Consider the following 20,447-nt stretch of genomic DNA (forward strand, 5'->3'; position numbering starts at 1 on the left):
GAATTGTAGACCTGCACAAGGCTGGGATGGGCTACAGGACAATAGGCAAGCAGCTTGGTGAGAAGGCAACAACTGTTGGCGCAATTATTCGAAAATGGAAGAAGTTCAAGATGACGGTCAATCACCCTCGGTCTGGGGCTCCATGCAAGATCTCACCTCGTGGGGCATCAATGATCACGAGGAAGGTGAGGGATCAGCCCAGAACTACACGGCAGGACCTGGTCAATGACCTGGAGAGAGCTGGGACCACAGTCTCAAAGAAAACGATTAGTAACACACTACGCCGTCATGGATTAAAATCCTGCAGCGCACGCAAGGTCCCCCTGCTCAAGCCAGCGCATGTCCAGGCCCGTCTGAAGTTTGCCAATGACATCTGGATGATCCAGAGGAGGAATGGGAGAAGGTCATGTGGTCTGATGAGACAGAAATTGAGCTTTTTGGTCTAAACTCCACTCGCCGTGTTTGGAGGAAGAAGAAGGATGAGTACAACCCCAAGAACACCATCCCAACCGTGAAGCATGGAGGTGGAAACATCATTCTTTGGGGATGCTTTTCTGCAAAGGGGACAGGACAACTGCACCGTATTGAGGGGAGGATGGATGGGGCCATGTATCGCGAGATCTTGGCCAACAACCTCCTTCCCTCAGTAAGAGCATTGAAGATGGGTCGTGGCTGGGTCTTCCAGCATGACAACGACCCGAAACACACAGCCAGGGCAACTAAGGAGTGGCTCCGTAAGAAGCATCTCAAGGTCCTGGAGTGGCCTAGCCAGTCTCCAGACCTGAACCCAATAGAAAATCTTTGGAGGGAGCTGAAAGTCCGTATTGCCCAGCGACAGCCCCAAAACTTGAAGGATCTGGAGAAGGTCTGTATGGAGGAGTGGGCCAAAATCCCTGCTGCAGTGTGTGCAAACCTGGTCAAGAACTACAGGAAACGTATGATGTCTGTAATTGCAAACAAAGGTTTCTGTACCAAATATTAAGTTGTGCTTTCCTGATGTATCAAATACTTATGTCATGCAATAAAATGCAAATTAATTACTTAAAAATCATACAATATGATTTTCTGGATTTTTGTTTTAGATTCCGTCTCTCACAGTTGAAGTGTACCTATGATAAAAATTACAGACCTCTACATGCTTTGTAAGTAGGAAAACCTGCAAAATCGGCAGTGTATCAAATACTTGTTCTCCCCACTGTATGTAGTAAATCTTCTCAGTCAGTTGGTCAGCTTTCACATTTACCGCTACCCCAGTAATCACTCCTTTCAATGGCACCCTTTTCTTGGGAGTAAAACCATTCACATCTCTTGCCCCCATTCGTTTAACATGAAGTGCCTGATCCCTCTGACCAGCAGAAACACCAGCAGAAACACAAACCACTTCTGGTTATTTTATGAAAGTTGAATATTGATTTTTCTGTAGTTTGAATTTCGCGCTCTGGAATTTCACCGGATGTTCTTTGAAACGCGGTACTGCTTATTACATTACACATCAAATCTCCTATGATCAGTATCTTTCAAGCTGAGAGCAGACTTGTGAATTAATCAGACTGCAATACATCTAATTTGTATATACAGCCTGAAACTAATGTAACATTGTGCAAATGTTCCTTACAAGCAAGAATATTGAATCAAATTACACGTGAACTTACTCTACAGTGGTGATATGTGCGGTTTGTCCTTCAGTTGCTCGATATTCGAGAAATTATCGACAGGAAAGTATTGTACTTTTTAGAGCACTATTACTGCCGTTATAAATTATCACCTGGCACGTATACAAAAACATTTAAACACCTGCAGACTTCAGATTCATGAATACTTTGCTTTTCCATGTACTTCCGTCTTGTGCACGGGCAAAAAAATCTGGATTGCCACACACAGAGATCTGCGTTTTGAAGTCAGGTTAATAACACTGTCCTGTTGATATTTTGTCTAACATGTCTACCAAGAGAAGGACGAACACCACGGACAATCAGCAGAGTAAGTTCAAATTAAGTTTATTAAACATTCTGACTTGTAGGGACGGTTTGTCATTATTGTCCTTGTAGGGACGTTTTGTCATTAAGGGACGGTTTGTCATTATTGAATGTATATGTGCGCACAGTGTTTGCATAATTTGAAGGCCACGTTTCGTGACTAACTTGTAAGGAAAGAACATTGTGTTCATAAGAATAGAGCAGAAGAGAAAATAATGATAATCAGCTTCTTGATATGCCACACTGGAGAGGTGGGTGGATTATCTTGGGAAAGTAGAAATGCTCACTAACAGGGATATAAACAAATTTGTCCACAACATTTTAGAAAAATAAGCTTTTTGTGCATCTGGGACATTTCTGGGATCTTTTTCAGCTCATGAAACATGGGACCAACACTTTACATGTTGCGTTTATACTTTGTTCAGTGTACATTACACATAAAATCTCCTATGATTGCTATCTTTCGAGCTGAGCGCAGACTCGTTTAGAAAGAAGTGTTAGCAAGAATAGAGTAGAAGAGAAAATAATTAATTTATTCCATCTACATCGCCTCAGTAAGGTAAAACAACGGTCCTTGTTCTAGCCTAGGTTTACTGTCTCTCTAAAAACAGATTAACACAATCCTGTTTCAAATGATAAGTTAACAAAGGGTTAATGAGGGATATGTGGTTAATTACCCTCTTACGATAATGTCAGCTAAAGAATGTTTCCCAGACATCTCAAGCCACACTGCTACAATTTCTCCCCACTGTGGACACTCCTATGTCTGATAAGGTTACTCAGGAAAGAGAAGCTCTTGTAACATAGTTTGCACTTGAAGGGCTTCTCCTTGGTGTGAACGGTCTGATGCTTCTTCACATAGCTCGCCTCAGCGAAGCGCTTCCCACATGTGGGGCAGGCATACGGCTTGTCGGCGTCAGTCCTAATGCTCGGCCTCCCAATGACACCAGAGGAGGTAGAAATGCAGAAGCCACCACCCTTAGGTGGTTAGTCTTTGAGCTCCCTCCTTGACCTCTAGCCATTGTTTGGGTGTTGTTGGGATTGTGTGCTGTGTTATTGGCTAGGTACCTCTTGTGGTGAACGCCCATCCTGGCCCTGTCTGTATTTGTGGGGTAACCATGAGGTAGCTGAGGAAGGCTGGACCCAGGCTTCCCATGAACCCAGTCACCAGGCATTAGACAAGATCCTGAAGGAGAAGACAGACTTGCCTATAGACTACCGCAAGGGGGGTCTCCCACCACTCTCTGTGAAGGTTGAAGCCCAGGGTGACCTGCTCTGTTCATCATGGATACTGTGGTGTTTGTATCAAAGGAACAGGAGGGTCTATCTCTATCAGCCCCAGGCCCTGCTTCATCCCTGCACTGAGACTGTGAAGAGAAGGGTCTGGCCTGCAGACTGGATCCCTGACTGGAGCCTCGGTCTCTCTGATGACCACCAGGACTGAGGTTGTTCAGTCCACCTGTACACTGGTTGTGTTCGGTGTGGTGGTGGTGGAGTCTCTGTCCCTCGTGGTTCGGTCCTAGTTCAGACTCGGGACAGAAGAGTAACGGCTCCTGATCCAGGGTTCTGATCTGGGGCCAGGGTTTGTGACCAGCTGCTTCAGAAGTCCAGTCTCTTCCGTCAGCAACACTTGACATCAGCAGGTCCTCATGGACCGCAGACTGTAAACACAAAATTGTACAGAAGAGCATATAAAAGGTTTATATAAGAAACTCTTGCTGTACACATAAACATGACACATTTATATACCACGCCCCCTTGTGCCTTATTGCTATTATGAACTGGTTACAAATGTAATGAGAACAGTAAAAATAAATGTTTTGGCATCCCTGTGGTATACAGGTGTTAAGCATTCAGGGCTCAAACCACCCAGTTTATAATACAATGTAAACCAAAGTCAAGCCCATCTCTAACACTATGATTCAAGTATCAATATGGAGCCACTAGAGTTTTTAAAATGTTCTTTAAATCAGCAGACCACGTGTAACCGCGCCAGCCCAGAACCTACACATCTGGCTTCTTCAGCTACGGGATCATCTGAGACCAGCCACCTGGGCAGCTGTTTAAACTGTGAGTTTGCACAACCAAAGAATTTCTGCACAAACTGTCTGAAACCGTCTGAGGGAAGCTCATCTGCGTGCTCGTCGTCCTCACCAGGGTCTCGACCTGACTTCAGAGGGAAAATGCTCACCTTCAATGGCCACTGGCATGCTGGAGAAGTATGCTCTTCACGGATGAATCCCGGTTTCAAATGTACCGGGCAGATGGCACACCAGATAGTGACTGGTTTTCTGATCCACGCCCTTACATTTTTTAAGGTATCTGTATTCTTAGCAGTGTTGTAGTACTCGAGACCACATTTTGAGTGTCTGTCTTGTGTCGGATACATTGTACTCAGTCTTGACTCTGTCTCAGACAGTGAAGCCTCGTAATTCCTTCCAGAGACCAGCGGAGTAAAAAATCCATAATTATCAGCTTCCATTCAGTAAGTGCATAAAACCGCTTTGTTTTCTGAATGATATGTTAGATTAAAGAATAAAGCATTGTACAAGTCCTTACATACGGGGTCCGGGGAACAGCCCAGCTAGTCGATTACCTATCAACTAGACTCTGTAACATTATAATTTCAATAGAAAGTGCAAACATAACAGCACAACCATTAAGTTCTTAACAGTCAAGTCATAACAAATGAAAATGCATTACATTTTCTTTTTACTCCAGTTGTCCTGTTCCTGTTTTTTTTTATATATAACAGAGGACGAGTTAACACAGTCCCTTGCTTACAGAGTAAGCCTGTCCGGTGGCTTACAGAGCCGACCCACCCGTGCGTAAGTGTGGGCTCTGACAGGGGTAGGTCAAGGGTCACGAGCTGGAGAGCTTGGTGGGGTAGAAGCCTCACCCTCAGTTGGCTCATGTCTCCATTCTGCGCCCTTAGGCCAGGACTGTGATCCAGCTCATCTAGGTGAGTTTATGGTGTGTTCTGTATTGTCTGCTTTCCTACACGGAGATTGACCCGATTGTGACCCGATTGTGACGATAGAGGGAGCCACTGACATCCACCAGGTAAGAATGTGGTGCAACTCTCTGTAGGCACGTGCCCAGCCTCCAAAGTCCTGTGTGGGCTCCCGGCAGCGGTTTCACCCTTATCGTTTCACCCACCTTCAGCTCTGGTAGGTCTCGAGCAGTCCGGTTGTAGAAGCACTTAGCTATCTGCTTTCTGTGGCGCAGTACGCAAGGCTTTACGTAACATGTTTTTATTAGGGGTTGTTGCTGTCACGCAAAGCCTTGTGTAACAGTTTTTTTGCAATCTTGATAGCTGACTCTGCCTTGCCATTTGCCTTTGGGTGCCTTGGAGAAGAGGGCTATACTCGGCCTTGTCTCAGGATGGTAAGTTGGTGGTTGAAGATACCCCTCTAGTGGTGTGGGGGCTGTGCTTTGGCAAAGTGGGTGGGGTTATATCCTTCCTGTTTGGCCCTGTCCGGGAGTATCATCGGATGGGGCCACAGTGTCTCCTGACCCCTCCTGTCTCAGCCTCCAATATTTATGCTGCAGTAGTTTGTGTCGGGGGGCTAGGGTTAGTCTGTTATATCTGGAGTACTTCTCCTGTCTTATCCGGTGTCCTGTGTGAATTTAAGTATGCTCTCTCTAATTCTCTCGTTCTCTTTCTTTCTCTCTCTCGGAGGACCTGAGCCCTAGGACCATGCCTCAGGACTACCTGGCATGATGACTCCTTGCTGTCCCCAGTCCACCTGGCCGTGCTGCTGCACCAGTGTCAACTGTTCTGCCTGCGGCTATGGAACCCTGACCTGTTCACCTGACGTGCTACCTGTCCCAGACCTGCTGTTTTCAACTCTCTAGAGACAGCAGGAGCGGTAGAGATACTCTTAATGATCGGCTATGAAAAGCCAACTGACATTTACTCCTGAGGTGCTGACTTGCTGCACCCTCGACAACTACTGTGATTATTATTATTTGACCATGCTGGTCATTTATGAACATTTGATCATCTTGGCCATGTTCTGTTATAATCTCCACCCGGCACAGCCAGAAGAAGACTGGCCACCCCTCAAAGCCTGGTTCCTCTCTAGGTTTCTTCCTAGGTTTTGGCCTTTCTAGGGAGTTTTTCCTAGCCACTGTGCTTCTACACCTGCATTGCTTGCTGTTTGAGATTTTAGGCTGGGTTTCTGTACAGCACTTTGAGATATCAGCTGATGTAAGAAGGGCTATATAAATACATTTGATTTGATTTGGTCACGTGGTCAAACTCCCATTCTGAGGTGAAATGCTTGAACTGTGCAGTGAATTGTGGGCCATTGTCCGTGATGACCTCGTCAGGCTGGCCTTGCCTTGCAGTGCTTTATGACTGTCTCTGCAGACAAGTCAGGGAGCAGTTCAATTTCCCAAAAGTCAGAGTAGTGATAAACGTTGATAAGAGTCCATGTCGCTGAATACATCCATGCTGACGATTTGCCAGGCCCTTTTTTTAACCTTTATTTAACTAGACAAGTCAGTTGAGAACAAATTCTCATTTTCAATGATGGCCTAGGAACAGTGGGTTAACTTCTCTAGGGTAGGGGGCAGCATTCGGAATTTTGGATGAAATGCATGCCCCAAATTAAACTGCCTGCTTCTCGGGCCCAGAAGATATGATATGCATATAGATTTGGATAGAAAACATTCTAAAGTTTCCAAAACTGTTCAAATAGTGTCTGTGAGTATAACAGAACTGATTTGGCAGGCGAAAACCTCAGAAAAATCCATTCAGGAAGTAGTTTTTTTGTTGGTTTTGTAGTTTTCAATTCAATGCCATTACAGTATCCATTGACTTAGGACTCAAATTGCAGTTTCTATGCCTTCCACTAGATGTCAACAGTCTTTAGAAATTGTTTCAGGCTTGTATTCTGAATAATGAGGAAGTAAGAGCAGTCTGAATGAGTGGACCCTAAAGTGTCACAGAGCTTTTTCATGCGCGAGACCGCATTTACCTTTTAAATTGACGATGTTATTGTCCGGTTGAAATATTATTGATTATTTAGGCTAAAAACAACCTGAGGATTGAATATAAACATCGTTTGACATGTTTCTATGAACTTTACAGATACAATTTGGATTTTTTTTGTCTTCCTGTTTTGACTGCGTTTGAGCCTGTGGATTACTGAAGAAAACGCGCGAACAAAACGGAGGTTTTTGGATATAAAGAGACTTTATCGAACAAAAGGAACATTTATTGTGTAAATGAATGTCTTCTGAGTGCACCCATATGAAGATCATCAAAGGTAAGGGATTAATTTTATCTCTATTTCTGACTTGTGTAACTGTTCTACTTGGCTGGTTACTGTTTGTAATGATTTGTCTTGTGGGCTATGTTCTCAAATAATCGTAAGGTATGCTTTCGCCGTAAAGCATTTCTTTAAATCTGACACCGTGGTTGGATTCACAAGAAGTTAATCTTTAAACCTATGTAAAATATGTTTTGTTTTCTGAATTTTTATAATGAGTATTTCTGTATTTGAATTTGGCGCCCAGCAGTTTCACTGGCTGTTGAAGAGGTGGGACGCTAACGTCTCACGTACCCAAGAGAGGTTAACTGCCTTGTTCAGGGGCAAAACAACAGATTTTTTACCTTGTCAGATCGGGGATTCGATCTGCAACCTTTCAGTTACTAGTCCAATGCTATAACCACGAGGCTACCTGCCGCCCCTTGTGGGCAGTTCATGCGACATCAAGGTTTCCTTTTGCTATTCATTAGCGTACTCGTTTCATGTGGGGGACAGCTGCTGACAAAGTCTTTAATTTCGACTTGCATATTTGGCCAGTATAATGATTTGGGGATAATGACAAGATGTCATTTTGCATGCTGATCTCATCTCCAAAGGTCCAGTATTCTCTCACTGTGAAAGGTGTCTCTTCTTTAAGGTACGGCCAACCTATGAGAACCATGGACTTCAGGTACTGTAGGTGTTCGTCCTTGTCAGTGTGTTGCCTGATCTGAGCCTAGGTGGTGATTTGTGATGTTTAAGTAGTCTGCCTGATTGATCTGTTGAACATCTTGTTGTTCCTGCTGTAGCGAACAGATGCATGCCACTGATAGGCAGTGCCTCTGCCTGTACATTGTTCTGTTGCCCTGCTCAGTGTGTCGCTGATGTACATCTCTGGTCCTGGCTTGTAGATGATCTTCAGACTGAAATTTTGCAGAGTCAGGATCATGCTTTGAAGCCTCTTGGGCGCGTTGAGAGATTTACTGAATATGGTTTGTGATCAGTTTCAGAGGTGACCAGCTCTCGACCATATACAGTTGAAGTCGGAAGTTTACATACACCTTAGACAAATACATTTCAACTCAGTTTTCACAATTCCTGATATTTAATCCCAGTAAATCCCAGTAGGATCACCACTTTATTTTAAGAATGTGAAATGTCAGAATAATAGTAGAGAATGATTTTATTTCAGCTTTTATTACTTTCATCACATTCCCAGTGGGTCAGAAGTTTACATACTCAATTAGTATTTGGTAGCATTGCCTTTAACTTGGGTCAAACGTTTTGGATAACCTTCCACAAGCTTCCCATAATAGGTTAGGTGAATGTTGGCCCATTCTTCCTGACTGAGCTGGTGTAACTGAGTCAGGTTTGTAGGCCTCCTTGCTCGCACCCGCTTTTTCAGTTCTGCCCACAAATCTTCTATGGGATTGAGGTCAGGGCTTTGTGATGGCCACTCCAATACCTTGACTTTCTTGTCCTTAAGCCATTTTGCCACAACTTTGGAAGTATGCTTGGGGTCATTGTCCATTTGGAAGACCCATTTGCGACCAAGCTTTAACTTCCTGACTGATGTCTTGATGCTGCTTCAATATATCCACATAATTTTCTTCCCTCATGATCTATTTTGTGAAGTGCACCAGTACCTCCTGCAGCAAAGCACCCCCACAACATGATGCTGCCACCCCCGTGCTTCACGGTTGGGATGGTGTTCTTCGGCTTGCAAGCTTCCCCCTTTTTCCTCCAAACATAACGATGGTCATTATGGCCAAACAGTTCTATTTTTGTTTCATCAGACCAGAGGACATTTCTCCAAAAACTATGATCTTTGTCCCCATGTGCAGTTGCAAACCATAGTCTGGCTTTTTTTAATGGCGGTTTTGGAGCAGCTGCTTCTTCCTTGTGTCGTGGAAAATCATTTTCAAATACAACGCTTACCAGAACTTTTAAAATCAAACATGCTCTTTATTACAACTGTACAGCCCACTGGCATGTCCCCGCGGAACACACCCCGCGGAACACACCCTTTCTCAGAACTCCAGCCACTCTATTTATACACACATAGTATTGTCCATCCCCTATGAAGTCATTCACCACCATCTGCTTTCAATTTGTTTATAATAGTGGCTGGACCCTCTATCCCAGTGTGTCCAATTACCTCTAGGCGTCACTCTGTCTGACATGTATGTTTGTAATAGAATGGTCAGACCATATGTCTAGTGTCCAATTGCTTTTAGGCGCCACTCTGTCTGACATGTATGTTATTATGTCTATGTCTGCTCTGGTACCCCAATGGTGGAACAAACTCCCTCACGACGCCAGGTCAGCGGAGTCAATCACCACCTTCCGAAGACACCTGAAACCCCACCTCTCCAAGGAATACCCAGGATAGGACAAAGTAATCCTTCTAACCCCCCCCCCTGCTAAATGACCCAAATGCAAATGTAATTATACTGTTCACCTATCTTATACCTCTATATGTTATCCATGTGTGTAATTGTACTCCTACAATCCCACCTCTGGGGCTAATTAGCCACATAAATAATAGAAACATGACTTTGGGATAGTAAATGAAAATACCTACGATATACAAGAAAATACAAAAACAGAAGAAAGCACATAAACCAACTAGACCAAACATTCTCAAATGATTAAAACTAAAATAGGAGTACAAGATCCAATTAGAAACATTAATAAAAACCTAACCAGACCAAACATCTCCAGTTTACATAAGAGTAAAAGATCTAATTAGGTGTAAAAATTAAGAAAGATAAAATATTACAGATTTGATGAAGCATGTGCGTGCAAGTACTTAGCCTTGCCTGAGGTTATCTCAGTTATGTGGAAAATCAAAATAATACAAGGAGTATCATAATAAATGAATAAGGAAAAAATCAAAGACCAACATGCAGTTACAAAAGAAAATTGACACAACATCATTCTAAATTTAAGCATTTCAACATGATCCTCCTTGCAGACATGAATTTGGAAATACAGCATATACAGGTAGACCATCCTTACAAAGATCATGGCAAGCATAACCACCTCCAGGAACTACTCTATATAGACAGTTTGGATTCCCAAAGGGGCAGTCCAAAGGTCCACCGACCGCATTACAAGGCTTTCCATACTTATTAGTATACTTGCCTGGGCTACTCGGTACAGGATCAATCACCACAGGAGGGTCATCTCTCCTTACAGACATCTATTTAACTGCTGTCTGAACCACAATTGACTTTACCAGGGGTATAACACAACAAAATGCAATACCCAAAGCCAACAACCCTCCTCCCAACATGATGGTCATCCTAGCAAACATGACACAAACTCCACCCTTCTCCACTAAGAGCCAATTAAGTATAGTTAATGAATCCCTGTTGATTATATCATATATAATTAATCCATTCTAAGTTCATATTTGGTGTTATCCACAGAAATATAGATTCAAATCCTGATTTAACCTCCTCTCTGGCCTTGAAATCCCTAAGTAGACCTCTAAGCAGTCCAATTGCATTAAGGTATACCTCAGGATCCTTATCATAAACCCTTTTAACTCTAGGTTTTAACATAGTCATCATGGAGTGATTCAATAATAGTAACCTATTTAATTGCTCTAACTAAGGCACAAAGACCAATCCATCCATCAGGCAATACATTCAACAGTTAGTTTTTTCCACACATCCAGAAACTATCAGCAATACCTCTGTCTTGATTTTTCAACATATTAAGAGATGGCGCAACCTGAGTTATGTGACCACACAACCCTTTATCATTATTTTTACGAACTCCCACATTCTCTAAAACCCAAATAGTATCACATTCTACAGTGGTGTTTCCTACATCAATTCCTTCGGTGTCATGGCTGTAAAAACATTCATATTTTCCTTTAACCACAGTACCTCTGTCTAATTGAGGTACATTTAATTCAGTTCTAATATTATAGACAACACAATCATTGTCTCCCAGCATGGTCTCATTCAACATAGTTTTACCCCTAGTACTTACCCAGAACAATCCTACATTTTATGTCACACAAGGGAATAGAATACTTTCTATTGGTACAATAGTCATTTTTACAACTTACACAGTTTTTACATGATGCTGGTTCAGAGACTATTAAAAGATCAGACAAAGGTGATTTTCTTCACAAAATACAATTGTCCATTCTGTGTCTGTTTGCCATATACTTAGCCCATTCGTATCACTCCTTCTTCACTACTTCTTCTCATGTAGTGTCCTTGAGTGGTTCTGATTCTGATATATCTAATTCTGTTGCTTTTTCAATGTTCTTATCTTGAGGTAGATCATTAGAGTTTATCAGAAAGTTTCAAATATCAGTAAAAACTCTCCTGACTGATGTCTCAGGTTGCTTTGTTGGCACGGTGGTCTGCTTGGTAAGGGCAGTCGATGTCATCTAGTGGTAGCTACTGTGGTCGTCACAGCAGCCGCCACCCTTGTTGTTGTCACAGGTTCTTCCTGTTCAGGTGCAGGGGTAGGTCTTCACCTTCCACTGGTTCAATCTTGTTCATGATGAGCACCTACTCGTCTTTTTCTTTGATTCATGTCAGGTCACATCCTTTCGGGTCCCAAACGACTTCTCCCTTTGTTTGGTGATGTGTCCATCCACAGAGTGCAATCTCCGATAAGGGTTTGATCCTTATGATTGAGATAGACTTCAGTTCTCCTGCTTCTGTTATACATTGAGGTGGAACATAGATTCTAACCTTGTCAGTCTTTTTGGATTGTTCGGCTGATTCCATTCTTCTCTTCCTGCTCCCACCATACATCTTGATTGTGCATTAGTCTGTTGTTTCTATACTAGCATTCACTGTTGCTTCTATTATGTCAATGTCATTATTCTTTTGTTGTTCTAACATCAATTGTCTGTAAAGGAGGCCATTCAAAAGTTTAAAAGTCAATTGTGGGGTAATCCCCATTTTCTTCAGCTTGCGGGACTTTTCCTCCTCTTTCTTCACCTGAAGCTCCCTCCTCAGGCCGGACTTAGCTTCCATCTGGTAGGGTTTCAATTTTAGGAAAGAAACGTTCTTATTCTGTTCCTTGTGAGGCCTCTCCTCCTCTTCTGGGTGCATTAGTCGGTGCACGTGTCATATTTTGGCTTTCACTTGATTTACTGTTTTCTTGGCTCCTCCCTGGCATCTCAATCGTTTCCGCTGCTCCTGCTCCCTCCAGGCTCCCTCCTGGTGAATCAGCATCCTCAGTGTCCTCATCTCTATGTGGTTGTATCCTTCTCTCTGTTGGGACTCAGCTGCAGTGGTTCAGATGGTACCACGTCTGGCTTCTTTTCACTTGGACGGCCGTTCTTGTTGCTTTGGCCACCTCATAGGGTCCATCTCTCCTCGGTTGATCCCACTTCCTCCGGATCCCTCCAACGTGAACTAGATCTCCTGGTACCACTGAGAGAGGTCCTTCTGGTCCCCTTGGATCATCAGACGCAGAACCTCTCATCCTGGTTCAGGTTTCTGCCTACTTTCTGTGAAGCATTCATACTTAGAGACTTATGGCCTCTGTTCTAAGATTGCACCATACATCCTCTTACTTCCATCACTCATCACACAACAAACAGACATTCCAGCTGAAGCTGGCGAACCCCTCTCCTTCTGGTTTCCTAAACATAAGACTTGGAAAACAACAGACAAAACATAACAGCATTGACAATGTTATGTGTTATGCATAAATATATTCATGCAAACTGAAATCTGAGACCATGACAATTCCCACTCTCTCTTTACCTGACTCTATGCCTCCAGGATACTTTTCTGCTGGACTCCACAAAAATAAAAGCCCTAAAAAGCTTCCTCATGCTTCCACCCAGTCTTCCCCTTTCGGCCACAGGTTCTGAGAGGTGTTCCCAAATCATGTCATTTTTACTTAGTTTCCCATCTACTCCATTTCAACTGATAATCATGTGCATAACCTACAATTAACATTCTCTCTTCTTGAATTAATTCAACACTGTATATGCTTTCATATCAATCCCTTTAACATGTTTGTTTAGAGTATAATATCCTATCATCCATTCTCTTTCACATGATGTATTAAAAATAAAACATGTAGCCTCCAAACTCAACCCAGTATGTCTATAGTGGAATCTAATCTCTCTCTCTTTCTCTCTCTGATTCCACATCCTCTGTCATGGTGTTTTCAAGCTCACCCATTATTCAGCTGGACCTTACTTCTCGTGAGACTTATGCACCCACCAAAGAGAGACATAAAGAACTTTACCACTGCAGTGTTGTAAGAAGTATACCACCAGCCTGGTGTATCTTGATGTACACTCAATCTCCAGAATGCAGCCCAAGCCCTTCCATTTCTGGCTGTTTTTTCCTGAGGACATACACACTAACACATGGGTTATTCCCTGACAACAGACTTCCTTCTTATAGCAAGATCACTAAATCTTAATTTTTAATAACAGCCCTATGTAAACATTCTGCCTCAATACCTGGCCTCCTGCCACAGAAATATTCATAATGATAGTTAAATGATGGTCCCTACGGCAACTGCTGTAAAATAACATGTAATCAGTCAAGCGTCTTCCAGTTGGAAGAATATCCAATCCTAACAAAACTATGTCATAAGTTTCTTAAACTTTTGCTCTAATGTTCAAAATGCCACCACTTATTCTTTTTACCATATCTTTAGATATGTGAATTGTTCTATTTACTTTTAGAATTGTCCCTATATTTTACACAGCCAGCTGTCTTTCCTTTTCTGTGAATTATCTCTATTTTTATACATATTTCTAGAAATAACACCCCTTTACTACCATTACCTTCATTTATAAGTCCCCTAACCCATAACTGCCATTGTTTGATACATACTTAAAACATCCTTAAGTCAATTTATATATCATTTATATCAGTCCCTCCTCAGGAACATATACACAACCTTATGTTCCTCAAAACAAAAATAAATTGACCAAACGAGAAAAAGAGAAAAAAAATAAAAATAAAATTATAATAATTATTGCACATGTGCAATATTATCACTATTTGTAAAGAAATGAAACCTGGAGAAAACATCCATCCGTGTCATTCTATGCCCAAGTTATTGTTGGTCTCTTTCTTCTTCATTCATGGGTATCTTCGCACAACAGACTACCTTTTTCATTCAATTAAACATTACATTTTATCATTCCAATTCCAATGACATTATAAAACGAAAGAAACAAAAAAACCTTTAATCTAAAATTCTGTAAGTTTTGTCAACCACCTTGTCTCAGGATTAGTTTCCAGAGCTTCCCTAGGCCTATTAACGTTAAACAGTTCTATATCCAAATAACTAAACAGTTCTTTTTGAAATACTTTTCCCAATCCAATATTCAGGATAACAGTCCTTAGTGTTACCTTTAACTCAAATATGACCTCATCTATTCAATACACATCATCCCTTTAATAATTAACATTTATACTAAACACTTTAAATACCAGTACTATCTATTTTCCCAATAGCCCTTTTGTCTCAGTTTCTCTCATGAGTGGCCTGATAATAAAAAAATCAGTACCCCAATAACCTTAAGTCATTATTCTCCCAACAAATATAACATAATTTCAGCATGTCTTTTTTTTAGATACAGTTCACAGGTCATCAGACACAGTTGTCCCTCACTGTTCAGTCGGTTAGGGTGGGTTTGATCTCCACACCCACTTGTGGTGATATTCTCTCCCATGCCTTAAAGCATTCTGACGTCACCTTCTTATGATAACTCCCTTATTCCACCAGTGTTCTCTCAGATGAATTATAGATGATGTTTTTATCAACAAAACCCTTACAGAAACCCACACTCCAATAAACCCTTTTAGAATAACTTTCAACACTTTTTATATGCATAATGAACAAAACACATTTGTGTATTCCCCCAAAGACCATAACCCCAAAGAACTGATAGTTTTACCTATGAACCCATGTTATATCGAAAATAAAAATTAAAATAAACCTATTCGAATAACTTATTCAATTTAAGGGTACAACTCTTCATAATTTTCCCAGGGACATAATAGATTTTCAAAGTAATTATACAGTTTGAATAGAGTCTGGTGTCTTAAACATTTTATAAGTATATCCCACCTGTTCCAACAATTTCTAGTAAAAGGTGATCAGTCTTTCACAAGAAATTCCTAGGATTCAGGGCATTTTGAGACCATTAATATGTTTCCACTCCCCCTTTCTTTAGGAGCAACTTAAATACATTTTTCAAAAACATGTTCATCCTTTTGCATACCCAATTTGAAACTGAATTGGAAAAAACCCTTCCAATAAACCTACTAATGTATATTCATTCCCAGTACATGGTGCACTTACTAGTAAACCATAGCCAATAGCACACAGGGACTGGACTCACTTATCCAGAACTCCATTTTTTAGCCTTATCCAGATATTTTTATAGCAGCTGACTTTAATTAACTGCTTTCCACAGTAATACAGTCTCCAATGATATTTTGACCAGAGAAGATTAAACCCTTTTTTTTTCTGGAAAAGAAAGTATACATATCGTTAATTTCACAACGTCAGCTTTTAATCTGCAAATAATTTTTATTCCATAAACGTCTGAACATTTTTCAGAGAATGACGGTATAGAATGTCTAACAAATAAAATTCCATCTGTACTCTACTATATGTCAAGTCAAAACGTGATCTAATACTTCTTCTAGACCACATATAAACTGTAATCTCTATGAACCACTCATTGTTCGCTCAGAGACAATACACCGCCAAGTAAAAATTCCATTCACACTAACCTCAAACCGATTAGTTGTTTGTTATTTTGACAAGGAAATAAACTCTCGTATATTGGCATTTCCTGCTACCACACTAAGTTCTAGTGTCACCTTACACTAATTTTCCCCATAACCCGCTATATCCATATTCAAAACAGGGAGCTATTTTCTTATTTGTTTTTAGATATTGTCAATAGTTCCACTAATCACCCGCACGTCTGCGAGGACGAGTGGAACCACACACACAACCTCATCGCAATGTATTTTCTGATGATAGAATGTTGACATCAGAACGCCTACAAATCGAGCTTCACATTTTGGTCCCATGCGACTATTTATTTATTTATTTTTCCTAAATACTCCCATGTATTTCTACACCTTTTATTTACTATTTTTCCGAGGTAGAGCCAATCTCCTTTCCAATTAATAATTCATTTGTCACATCACTTAATTTCTTTTATCGAAGCCTACTCTATACAGTACATACATTATTTCTGAATACTACAGATGACTTAATGTCTTATTCTAGGACAGTACTTCAAATATCACTTTTTTTTTTTTTTTTTCCTTTACAGATATCATTATTTATTCATTTGGTTTGTTGTTACAGTTCTAATCAATTTTTAAGATTACATTTACGTTACATTTAAGTCATTTAGCAGATGCTCTTATCCAGAGCGACCCACAAATTGGAAAGTTCATACATATTCATCCTGGTCCCCCCGTGGGAATTGAACACTCAACCCAGGCGTTGCAAGCACCATGCTCTACCAACTGAGCCACACAGGTCCACTGCCCGCTCTGTTAAGATCTCTATCTAAAGTCTTACTATTACCTATATTTATTTATTTTGTCTCTACTTTCTTACCTCTTCTCCATATTCTTATTGTTTGATCCTATGGTCAATTTACTAGTGAGTCAAGCCACCCCTGTTCTCCTTTTTATCCTGGCCACTCCATTTTGCACCGCTGTCTACCCTGCAGGCTATTTTTAGACCGTAGCTTCTGTAGACACAGAGTGATCGACGGCCTGTTTTTTCCTCTTCCTTTGTTACACCGTTCGTGAATCCTTAATCTGTCCTGAATTTCACTATTTATCACTATTTATCTTAACTAACCTAGATTCGTTTTTAACTTTATAGTACAATTTCATTTTATCAACGATTCTACTTTCTGTTTTGTTACCACACTGTTCTATTCATATTATACTATTCGGTTAACTCCTCTTTAATTATTTTTATTCATTATTTATTTTGATACCTTTTTAGTAATTTTACTATGGTCGCTTACTACTTTATCACATCAGTGTTTTTATCCTTGCTTATAACTTATTTTACTTCGATGTTTCTTAACTTCTTTCCCTCTGCCTAATAGCAGTTAACGACACCCTTCATCAACTCTACTCTATCACAGGAGAGCTGCGCACTCTATCACAGGAGAGCTGCGCGCTCCCTCTCCTGGACGTTCTGCCTACACACACACACAACTTGTCTTTCCTTATTGACTTAATTCACTTCCACCTACATAAGCCTAGACTTCTACAATATGACGAGACTACTGTCTAATCGGATCAGCTTGTCTTCATATTCTATTCAACCCCCAATACTTATCTTTTCTTCTATTATTAGAGTAGTATTGTGGCGTGACCTACTGAATTACCAAACCCTGGTAGCTAGACAGAGCGGTTTTTTATTCGCAGGATTTCTTTTGCATTTGAACGCCGCACAATCGGGCCAACGTTTTTCCTGCACCTACTACTTCACTCATACAGTCCTCCTTTCAGAGCGGAAACTATGAATATTTATTTAACTACTGATTTATGTTTTGACCGTATAAGTTACTTTTGCAGTTGAACGCCGCACAATCGGGCCAACGTTTTCCTACAACCTACTGATTTATGCTTTGACCGTATAAGTTACTTTTGCAGTTGAACGCCGCACAATCGGGCTAACGTTTTCCTACAACCTACTGATTTATGCTTTGACCGTATAAGCTACTTTTGCAGTTGAACGTCGCACAATCGGGCTAACGTTCTTCCTGCCTTCTAAATATTTCATCCGTTCAGTCCTTCTTTCAAAGCGGTAACCATGAAATATTAATTTAACTACTAAATATTCACCAACAGACCCTTCTGCCGCGCCGTGAATATCCCACCCAAGCAGACCTTTTCAAAAATGTTAACCAGCTATCTCAGCCAGATGCGCAAACAACCGCATCATTTAAGCTACACATTCGAACGGTCTGATCTGAACGAGCGCATGCATGCTCACTCTACATCTAACACAAGCAAAGTTCACAACACCTATTCACTCAGTCTCTATACATGCGCATACATTTATATTTAATACCATTCCCCAAATTACACATACATGCAAATTCATTGAATTTAAAAGTTCTTTTGTATTTACTGGTTTCATTTTAGGAAATTTTGAAAGAGAGACTTACGTGGCGCTCCTCTCGCTGAGACAGTATCTCTGAAGCAATCTTACACAAACATTTCAACTATTGTAAGAACTTGCTTACCGTCTAGTTGGGCGGCCACCCTTGTTTGCCAGATTGTCCAAAGAAACTATCTCCAGCCCTGAACGCCATTCCTCAGTCCCTGTCCCTCCTGGCAAGCTCGCCAAATATGTCGTGGAAAATCATTTTCAAATACAACGCTTACCAGAACTTTTAAAATCAAACATGCTCTTTATTACAACTGTACAGCCCACTGGCATGTCCCCGCGGAACACACCCCGCGGAACACACCCTTTCTCAGAACTCCAGCCACTCTATTTATACACACATAGTATTGTCCATCCCCTATGAAGTCATTCACCACCATCTGCTTTCAATTTGTTTATAATAGTGGCTGGACCCTCTATCCCAGTGTGTCCAATTACCTCTAGGCGTCACTCTGTCTGACATGTATGTTTGTAATAGAATGGTCAGACCATATGTCTAGTGTCCAATTGCTTTTAGGCGCCACTCTGTCTGACATGTATGTTATTATGTCTATGTCTGCTCTGGTACCCCAATGGTGGAACAAACTCCCTCACGACGCCAGGTCAGCGGAGTCAATCACCACCTTCCGAAGACACCTGAAACCCCACCTCTCCAAGGAATACCCAGGATAGGACAAAGTAATCCTTCTAACCCCCCCCCCTGCTAAATGACCCAAATGCAAATGTAATTATACTGTTCACCTATCTTATACCTCTATATGTTATCCATGTGTGTAATTGTACTCCTACACTTGCTGAGCGGCCTTTCAGGTTATGTCGATATAGGACTCGTTTTACTGTGGATATAGATACTCTTGTACCCGTTTCCTTCAGCATCTTCACAAGGTCCTTTGCTGTTGTTCTGGGATTGATTTGCACTTTCCGCACCAAAGTACGTTCATCTCTAGGAGACAGAACGCTTCTCCTTCCTGAGTGGTATGACGGCTGCGTGGTCCCATGGTGTTTATACTTGCATACTATTGTTTGTACGGATGAACGTGGTACCTTCAGGCATTTGGAAATTGCTCCCAAGGATGAACCAGACTTGTGGAGGTCTACAATTTTATTTCTGAGGTCTTGGCTGATTTCTTCTGATTTTCCCATCATGTCACTTTTGCAAAGTGATTATTAGTTCCACAAGCTCTGCATGGTTTTCCGTAGGCAGGGCAGTGCTCTTTGCGTGTGCATTTTCACAGTGTTCACCGTTCGTTGTGAATTACTCTGCCTCGATTGGTTTTGTCTGAATGTTTGCCTGGCAATAGTGTGAACAGTATCAGCGTCGGTGTGTGGGGTTTCGATTTATATTGCTCTCATTCTCATGTCAGTGACTTCAGCAGTGCGGCACATTTCAATGGTAGTTGCTAATGTTAAGCCTCTCTCTCTTAGTAGACGCCGACGCATGTCCTCATTTGCAATTCACAGTACTATTTTGTCTCGAATCAGTACATCTTTCAATCCCCGTATTCACAAGTAGCGGATCTTTCTCTCAAACGGGTTACAAAGTTGTTTACTGACTCACCCTCTTCCTGTTTGCAGCTTCCAAAATCAAACTGCTCGTAAATGACGTTCCTGGCAGGTCTGAAGTAATTATCCAATGGATCCAGTATGTTGTGAGTGTGAGATTGCGCAAGTAGATGTGCCTCGATTCGCTGCCCATTAAGCTCCTCGGAGTTGCCGCTTGGAACTCATTGGGTTTTTCATGTTGACCGGTCGCCAGTGCATAGTCCACGAATTCATCCCTAAAGTTGTCCTAATTTCAGGCCCCTGTCAGAATGTTCGCTGCCATAGCGATGGAATAGATCTCTTTGCCTTATAGGTTGTTAGTGATGCTAACTAGCCAGCTAACAACGAGTTGATCAGTGGTGAGACGAATGTTAGCAGTAGGAAACGGCATGTGTTCTCATGAAGGAGTGCACTTTTTGTAAAACGGAGGCTATAAGCAGGTATAAATCAAATTTTATTGGTCACATACACATGGTTAGCAGATGTT

At 41.4% G+C, this 20,447-nt stretch overlaps 1 long non-coding RNA gene across 1 annotated transcript; it reads right to left on the reverse strand.

The window, feature by feature from the left end:
* Positions 1-1,981: 1,981 nt before the first annotated feature.
* On the reverse strand, positions 1,982-20,147 carry LOC139566813 (uncharacterized). The gene is made up of 2 exons (XR_011673155.1): positions 19,977-20,147; positions 1,982-3,637 (listed from the first exon to the last, which is right to left on the reverse strand). It is a non-coding gene; the product is annotated as an uncharacterized lncRNA (long non-coding RNA).
* Positions 20,148-20,447: the final 300 nt, after the last annotated feature.

This window comes from Salvelinus alpinus, chromosome 39 (assembly GCF_045679555.1).
Source record: "Salvelinus alpinus chromosome 39, SLU_Salpinus.1, whole genome shotgun sequence".
In the NCBI taxonomy this organism is placed as follows: Eukaryota; Metazoa; Chordata; class Actinopteri; order Salmoniformes; family Salmonidae; genus Salvelinus; species Salvelinus alpinus.